Source organism: Panthera uncia, chromosome B1 (assembly GCF_023721935.1).
Source record: "Panthera uncia isolate 11264 chromosome B1, Puncia_PCG_1.0, whole genome shotgun sequence".
Lineage (NCBI taxonomy): Eukaryota > Metazoa > Chordata > Mammalia > Carnivora > Felidae > Panthera > Panthera uncia.
Genome location: NC_064811.1, coordinates 183,713,595 through 183,722,466, shown reverse-complemented (window position 1 = coordinate 183,722,466; position 8,872 = coordinate 183,713,595). Strand labels below are relative to the sequence as shown.

Below are 8,872 nucleotides of genomic sequence, written 5' to 3'. Positions count from 1 at the left end.
TTTAAAAGTTTTTCCTGTTACACTGAAAGTGTAATGGGTGGCTCCTGTTTATTTTCTGAGTCGTATCAAATCTAGGTCACGTTCGGACATGTGTCAGTAGCAACAGGGGTGGGGGGCCCACCCTCTCTTTAAATCAAGGTTTGCCTTGATTTAAATACTGCCTTCGAATGATCAACAACTCATTCCATTTAACGCAGTCTTCAAACCACTAATACATGACGGTGACAACCCCAAATCTCTCCCCTCAACACAACGTAGCTCTTTTCCAGCACTTAAAAACCTGAAGAAAATTAGGGAGTTCCTAGTTTGTAAGCAGCCTCCATATAAAATCTGCTATGTAATTTACCTGCTCTGTGAACCTATAAAACACATCTGCGGGCATCTGAAGATCACTGGCCGTTCCGTGCCGTTGTGACATACAAGACAGGCCAGGAGGAACACGGGCTGCGTAGACATTTCTGGCCGGGCGAGGCATCCACGGGCTATTCACTTTCCTCTCCTCTTTTTACAGACCAGACATGACCACTACTTGTTACTCACCCTGCAACCACTTTCTCCTCACCCACGCTCCGGGGCAAACATTGCTCACGGAGAAGTTCCAGAAACACAGTTTACCGTCCGTGATTTTAGATCATCTCACCTAACGTACTTTTTCTCTGCAAACAAATAGCATTTAAATGTCATTTTGGCAGGGTGGCCATTAATTAACACCAGCCACTTCCTCCACTCCCAAATTAGTAAAGCTTTTACTACTGGCCAAATTATGATGATAATTATTTAGGTACACATACAGATATTTCACTAAATAATGGATCGGGAAGGTGAAGGTTCCATGTAAAAGAAAAAAAAAAAAAAAAAAGGAAAGTCATCATATACAAAGTCCCTCCTCTTCCTCTCCTTAAAATGTTCTTTCCCCCTATTGGTTCTTCTTCCCACCTTTCAGAAGACACAGGACCCTGCCTGGCTACAAATAAAGCCACCCAGGGTGCCATACATAAAATTCTGCCTCTTCCGCAGCTCCTCCCTAAATTATCGCTCCCTCGCAAACCTCACACTCAGATGACCCAGCCATGACCGGCCCTTTTTCCAGGGTCTACAAACACACACAAGTTTATCCCTACTTAAAAATAAGCTTCACTCAAACCTTCACTTCCTTCCAACTCACACCCTATATTTCCCCTTCCCGTACAGGCAGAGAGTTCTAAAAAAGAACTTGCTTAGGGCTACCCTGACTTCTGTCTCCAAAGAGGCTACTTCTACCCTCAACTGCTCTACAGGACCTCACATCCATCCTGGCACCAGACACAGCTTCTCCTGGCATCACAAGTCAGTGTCAAATCAGAGGGCTTTTTCTCAGTACTCCCTGAATTAATGTCACATGTGACACCACTCACTACACCCTTGCGTCCTTTACAGGTCACAGACTGCCTAAAGCATGGTCAATCCACAACACATAAAGGATAAATGACACTGTTTTCCTGATTTTCCTCAACATTCTTTTACACTCTACACTCTCTCGCCTTAAAGTTCGCCATCACAAACTTCTGTCTTCCGACTCTTCTTACATATGCACGTAGTATCGTGCTTCGAGGTCTCATCCACTCAATTGGCCAGGAGCACTTTGGAATCCCACATTCCAGCCTTAACTTCCCCCAAGTGTGGGAACACGCCTCCTGAGATGCCATCACACCTGCCACACAGCCTTTCACCAGCTCCCAACCACAACATGCCAGCCATTCCACTCTACTATCCTACTGCACCTCTCCAGCAACGGAACAGTTTCACCGCTTCCCAAATCACTCAGGCTTGCAACCTAAGAAATCGATTAAGAAAGAAGGGGCTGGCAGGCATAAAACCTGTGATCTAGCCTTGGCTTTGTCCCTAAATCAATTGTGTGAATTCATGGATGTTACCTAATGCTTGGATTCCATCTCTTTATTTGAAAAACTGTACTAAAATCTTGATAGCCTCCTGCCCTCCAGAGAGACACTTCTCTCCTTCCCCCACCACTTTCCTCTCTCTCTCACACTTGTACAGACACCGATCTTTTATTTCTAACTACCAAACCTCCATATCTAAAGTTATTGAGACTGTGGACAATTTTTTCCTCTCAATTTCTGAAAACTGTTCCCTTTCCATTTCTGTCACCTAGTTCCTATCTGTATTTACTCAGGCACAGGATCTCATAGCTTTCAAAGCAGTATTCCTGTGTTCTTACCGCCCCCCCCCCCCCATTTAGCCCATCTACCACAGTCAAATTAATCTCATTAAAACTTCTTTGCAATATTAGTCTAGTTTGAAAATATTCCGTGTTTCCCTTTAGCCTGCTGATTAAGTATATTCTTCTTATAACATGGTATGCTTTCAGCATACCGCAAATCATGTCATAACTAAGGTTTCTACAATTTGCTTTATATGTGTCATTTCCTCTCCTTAAATTATTCCCTCCTGATTCACTCTTCCCTCAGAACTCACCCTATCCTACCTAATATCCACCTACCTGCCATGCCCAGCTCAATGAAGTGCTAGGATGAACTCCCCTGCTCTTATCACACTGGATATAACAATTTTTTGTCCTCCTCCCGCTCTGTGCTGTAAGCTCCCTGAGGGAAGGAAATGTGATTTGCTCACCGTGTATCCTGTGTCTAGCCCAATGTCTGGCAAAGAGGAGACCCATAGTCGCTGAGTTCATGAATGGACAGATGGCTGAGGGTGGAGAATGGAAGGCAGGACTCTAGGAGAGGAGGGGTAACAGGGGAAAATACACATCCATTCTTCTGAAATTAACAGAAAATCCAGGTGCAACCACCAGGCCAGTAACAACAGTGCAGATGGCTCTGATTTCTAGCAGCTGAGCAACAGGGTCACCACCCACCTCAAAATGCTTCCAAATTGGCTGGAAGAGATGCCAGATCAGTTTCTGTGATGCAGAGCTTATTTTGAAGCTCTGTGCTTGGATATTCTACGAAGGATTAAATACCACTTGGTTTTCCTAGTTTGTAAAAAGACTACAGGTTCATCTCCACACATATAATAAACCTTTGGAATTAAGAATTTTGGCAATATATTTAAATCTGGGACCTAAAGGTTAAGTTTCTAAAAACTTTAAAACATGAAATATACAGATTCATCATCTGACTGAATACGTTTTAAAGTCAGCAAAGAAAATGACAACTCTCTGATCTTAAATGAATTACCTGAATCACTGATTTCAAAAACTTCTTTCCAGTGCCTAAGGATAAACTAACACTTGCAAATTGACCAATTAAGTGAGAAAAAAAAATAGTTTGGCGTCATCGTCTGTATAATTTGGTCAAAAGAAAGCTTACCTACTGCAATTTCCCACTCATAAAAGATTAAACAGACACCTAGCCTTATGGCTTCCTGCTATTAAATCAGGTCCTTTAGGCCACAAATTAGGCCACTGAGACAACATTTTATGCAACAATAATGCACTAATTTGATTCAGTTTACTGAGTCTATGTAAAATCAGCCAAACTTGGGTGGAAAGCAGGTGGTGGTAGACTTGATAAGGGAGGTTAAATAATCTGTAAGATCCCTTTCACCTCTAACATTCAAAGAAATAACTGCTTCCAAGGTGGCTCATGAACTAAGTCTAAAGATACACATGAGAGGGGCAGGGTTGCTGGTAAACCAAAACGGTTGTTAGTCTGCACATAATTTTCAGATTCCCATCTTGGCACTTGTCCACAAAGTGGATTAAATGATCTATTAACATGATGAGAACTCACTGGGGGTAACTTCTAGTGACTAATCAAAAGATACAAGTAAAATACAGGTGGCCTAAATGCTTTTATTAAGTCCTCTAACAATCTTACCTTCCTTTCAGAGTGACAAAGAATTTGGCTCATTTAAGACATTCTTTTTCAAGAAATGGGTACACAAATGCACACTTTATTCAAATCAAACCTTACACTGAACCTGTTAAATGCCATGTTTGGCTTAGAGTTAGATCAATTGTTTTTTAAAAATTATGTAGTGTTTTAAGTATTTTTAAATCCATCTTGAAGTTTAATGATGACAGACAATTCCAACTGTGGAACCAAAGCTGTCCTTTTAAAACTCAAAAGATAAAGCCACAACTGACCTATATAACTTGCAGAAAAAACACATTTTCATGAATAACTATCAACTGGATATGTTGGGTTAACCACTCCATCTCCAAGAATGGCACGGGAAAACATCACTAAAACCTAGTTTTAACACGTGCAGAGATCAACTACTGAACCCTATACGTCGCAACCCACAAAGCCTCAAGAGGCTGCCTTTCTAAAAGACAAATAAATGAAGATCATCTGCCTTTTAAATGTTTCCCAATTTTAAGAGTCAGTGTAAATATCCAGGAAAGAAAGAAAGAAAGAAAGAAAAGAAAGAAAATTTACTCTACCAAGCACAGAGTTAACAAAAGCCACTTAATGAAACTGTAGTTCAAACACATGCCCCCCCCCCAAAAAACTTACATGCATAAAAAATATTTGAGTTTACTCTTCTAAAGCATACAATTGTGTCCCTGTTTTCAAAGCTCTGCAATTCACATCAATGGGAACAAAAAAATCTCAAAGAGACAACAGAAAGTTAGCTTCCTGGAAGAAAGCACTCTAAGAAAAAGCACTGAAGAATGAGGATCCCTCATTAAAAAAAAAAAAAAAAAAAAAAACCACAAGTTTTTCCTCCAGGGGAAAAAAAAAAACTATAAAAAGCACATTTTGCAAATGTTTAGCCCCGCAATTTATCAATCGCACCTCGTCTACCTACATTCAACCAGTTAGTACTTAACCCTCAGAGCAGTGCTCCCTCGGGGCACAAAACATCTAAGAGAAACTGCGACTCCATTTCAAAGATCCCATCTCCTTGGCTACTGGCCTCGCCTTTCATCTCCCCAACGCTGGGACTCTCATAAATTGGAAGAATTAACCTAGGGCGAGATCGGTTAAGTCATTAGCGGGCTCGAGAATTACCGGGGAAGAGGAGCGGAGCGCGGCGGCGAAGTTTCCGAGCTCCGGGGCGCAGCGGAAGTCCTCGCCTCGCCCTCCGGCCGCCCGGTAGCCCCGCGCCGCGGCCGCCGCTCTGATTTCCAGCAATGGCTCCAGGACCAGACCCGTGCAGCCCCGGCCGCCGCCGCAGCCTGCAGCCCGCGCGCGGCGGCACTCGGCTCGGCAATTACCATTCGGTTCACGTTGCAAACTGTCCCCCTCCCACCTCTCCACCCCCGCATCCTCCGCCGGCCGCCCTAATCCTGAGCGGGTCCTGAACTTTCCAAGTGGGCAGGCGCCACGGCACTACCAACCTTCCAGCCGGGCTTGCTTTCATCCCTTGTCCCAGAGCACCGGCAGGAGCGCGCTCCTGGGCCGGACGGTGCGGGGAAAGCACCCAAAGAGCCGAAAAGTCCGCCACCCAGAAGCAGCAAGTTGCATGCCTACCGAGCGCAGACGGCTCCGGCCCGGCCGCGCACGGGCAAACGCGGCGCGGCGCTGCGCCCCTCGCCCACCCGCCCTGCAGCCCCAGCTTCGTTTCTAGCAAACTTACAGCAAAGTTGGCCCCAAGTGGCAGCGGCGCTCTCGGGGACGCGCGCCTCGCCGCCTCAGCGCGCGCCCGAGCGGGGGCCAGGTCCTCCGGGGGCCTCACTGGGCCCACGGGTCCGCATGATGTCGGCGGCCCTGCCTCCCTCTCCGTGCGCCCCGCTCGGAGGCCACTGCTCGCCGCCCGCGCGCCCCACTCCGCGGCCGCCGGGCTAAGCACCGGCGCCTCACGCGCTGGACGCGGAATATATCCCTCCGCCCGCAGCCACGCCTGCGAGCGCCGGCGCTCGTTTCTCCCGCGCAGAAACTCGATCTGACTTTCCCTGGCGGCCAGACTCTGAGCTTGCGGGTCTCGGGCAACAACGCCCCGCCACGGGTCAGTGATCCCTTGCCGCCAGAGCCGCCAGCTCCCTCCGAGGAGACGAGCGAGTGCCCAGGGTGATCTTGCGACACTCCGAGGAACAGTGTGCGGCTTGCTCTAGTGCGGATGTTGGTTACGGCTAGCACACAGATCTGTGCAGGGAATTAATATGGAATGTTTCCTGCTAGGAAAGGGGAAACAGTTTAGCCTAAAAAAAAAAAAAAAAAAAAAAAGTGAGCTTCCCCCGTCTCCCTTTAGATTGCCTAGCACCTTCAGGGAATTCTTAAATCTGCATTTGAAAGCCTCGGTTCTGGGTCTGCAATTGCTCGGTGGAATAGAATCTTCCAAAAGGTCTCAAAAGGAATGCAGTTAGATCGGATCTACTTCCTTCTGCAGTGTGCACGAAGATCCAGGGAAAATGAAAGCGCTTCCTCTGCCACCTCTTTATGCAGAGCTGGTTAAATCCCATAACCTCCCCGACCCTGGTTACGAACCCCAACGCCGGCCTCTTCCGGCGGACACCCCCGACTCCCACGTCTGCGGGACAAAAGGCTGCTCTGCCGCCTCGTGCGCTTTCCCAGCCGGCAAGTCAGCGGCACAAAGTGTGAACCCAGTCTAATGTTAAACTACAAGTTCCCTAGGGACAAGGGGAAGCCTCCGAGCGTCCAGCTGCCCCACTCGGGGAAGCCCGCCCCCCGCCCCACGCCCGAGCGCGCAGTCCCGGTCCTGGGGCTGTGAGACCATCCTCGGCCCGGGCAAATCAGACGCGGGCTCCGCACAGCTGAGACTCAGCCGAAGCCCGGAGTGGTCCCGGGCATTGGAAAACAGCCCACAAAAGAGGGCGGACATGATCTCGGAAAGTTTGTGGGACTCGAACATTTAACACTGTGAGGACAAAGAGATCCGATTTCCCCGGAACCGGTGGAGGGGACTTCAGGGAGAACTGCGAAGCACATGCGAGCGAGGGTGTCTAGGCTTAAAGAGAGACATTCCTTGGTTCAAAGTTAATGCAGTCTCTTCCTAAACCATATAAAAGAAGGCGTTTGACAAAATGAAGGTGTCTAGCAGGTTATGGCTGGGAAGGAAAAATAACGCCTGCAGAATGAATGTACTGATTCGCAGCACTAAGAGTATCTGGTGTACTCCCTGCGCAGTATTTAGAATACACACATATTCATTCACACACCCAGCAAACACCATCATCCAAACGCTTGGCCATCGTCATAAATGCGCAAAGTGCTCCTGGAGTTACAGGTCAATTTTATACTTGGAACACCTCGAAAATAGACGACCTGATCTCCAAGCTCTACCGGTATGCGCCCCTTGCCGAATTCTAACTCTCACGAAATCACAGTCACGCAAGAACGCCAACAGTGTGCTGGAGGAGTGAGGTAGAGTTGGAGGACAAGGAAGAACACTGAAAAGTAAAAAGACACCATCCCGTAACATAAAATCACAAGATGCTATAAACGCCACGAAAGAATTCCTGAACAAAATTACCATTCATTAATAAATAAAAACGCCTATCGGAGCTAAAACATCTGTTTGGGAATCCCGATTTTCCAGGCTCACTGCGAAACCTAATTGCCTGAAGAAGTTGCACTTTTTCGCCACAGGAACAGCCGAGAGCCAGAGATGGAGATTCCAGACTCGCGACGACACGTTTTTCTGATCCTTTAGCCTAAACGAAACGAAATAGAGATGGCTCTTTGCTACCATCGAATTACCCTCACAAGAAAGAGTAATGTAGTTGAAGCTCTACGTTCGTCCTTTCAATAGTCGGCCCTCCCTAACCTTGTCCCCAAAGGCTTTTGGAAATAAGGGGAATAGGGGACGGTTCCTGAAAACAAAAACGCTTTCCTCCAGCCCTGCCTTTCTATCCAGTCCACCCAAGCCAGTATTTGTAAATTAGAGAATGGGCCGTAATGGGTGGTAAGTGAAGGCTGGGAGCTCACGCCCACGTCCCAGGAGCGCCCAGCAGGTCCAAGTTCTCGGTCCGCGCGGAACCCAGCAGGGATCGCGCGCCTTGCCGGGTGTCCGGACTAGAGGGCGCTGCGCCACTGCAGATCACGCGGCCCCCGTTGCGCCCTCCCTGGGCACCATTTCTATAATAAGTTACATTCAAAATAATGCACAAACAGCATAGCTTTTCAAGTTCTTTTGAACACTGCTATGTACGTATTTTATGAATTCCAAAACCTGTGCAGACTGATCTTTCATTCCCGAGGCATGTACAACCAGAGGGGTGTGCAGCTCGCCAAGAAGAGAGCCTGTAGGATGCACACGCTTCCCTGCACTAGCTCAGAGCCAAACAGCCCCACGTAATTTCATTTACGTTTAAACTTAAATACAAAAGGCTTGCACTAAACAAAGAACTTACCAGTTCAGCCGAGTCCTTGGATGCAGGCTTTAAAGTCCTCGGTAGCTCCGTAATCCCCACGCAATTTGGATATTTATTAAAAAGCCGTATCTGAAGTACCAACTTTGACTCCCTCGGATCTTCAGCATGTCCCCAACGAGAGCGCGATCCGCCGCCGGCGCTGCCCGGACCCAGGTGGCCACATCTCCGGAGGCTCCCGTCCTGGGTGGAAAGTTGAACACCAAAAGGAGGCGAAATGAGAGTGCGCGAGGGCTACGGAGAGGGCCGAGGAGAAGCCAAGTTTGTCAGGACATGTCCAGGCAGCAAGCCGCTGAGTTTGGGAGTTGCGGCCGGGAACTGCGGCGGATCGCTGCCTCTTTCCCCACTCCCTCCCTCTTGGAGGAGGTGGGGGAGGGGAGGTGACGTCAGCGCCCCGCCTCGCCCCCCGCCCCGCCGCGAGGATGGGATTCTCCTGCGGGGTCCGCCTCCCCGACAGTAGCACCGAGCGAGCTGGGGGCCGGAGCGGTCTCCGCTGCCGCAGCGCTCTTTTCCCGGAGGCTTGTGTCCCTCTCCACCGTGCGACGTCTCCCCGGCTCTACCGCGCGCCGGCGT

At 48.4% G+C, this 8,872-nt stretch overlaps 1 protein-coding gene across 4 annotated transcripts in view; it reads right to left on the bottom strand.

Annotated features, from left to right (window-relative positions):
* The window catches only part of FAT1 (FAT atypical cadherin 1), a 143,041-nt gene extending 134,372 nt beyond the window's left edge, over positions 1–8,669 (bottom strand). Inside the window, exons 1-2 of one of the 4 annotated variants that reach the window (XM_049631770.1) lie at positions 8,282–8,669; positions 7,402–7,582 (exon numbers count right to left, since the gene is read on the bottom strand). The gene's annotated coding sequence lies outside the window, so the exon portion shown is untranslated. Of the gene's footprint in view, positions 1–5,547; positions 6,138–7,401; positions 7,583–8,281 lie in introns of those variants that run through there. The other 3 variants (XM_049631771.1, XM_049631769.1, XM_049631772.1) reach the window with 3 other exon arrangements.
* Between the last annotated feature and the right edge of the window lie 203 nt (positions 8,670–8,872).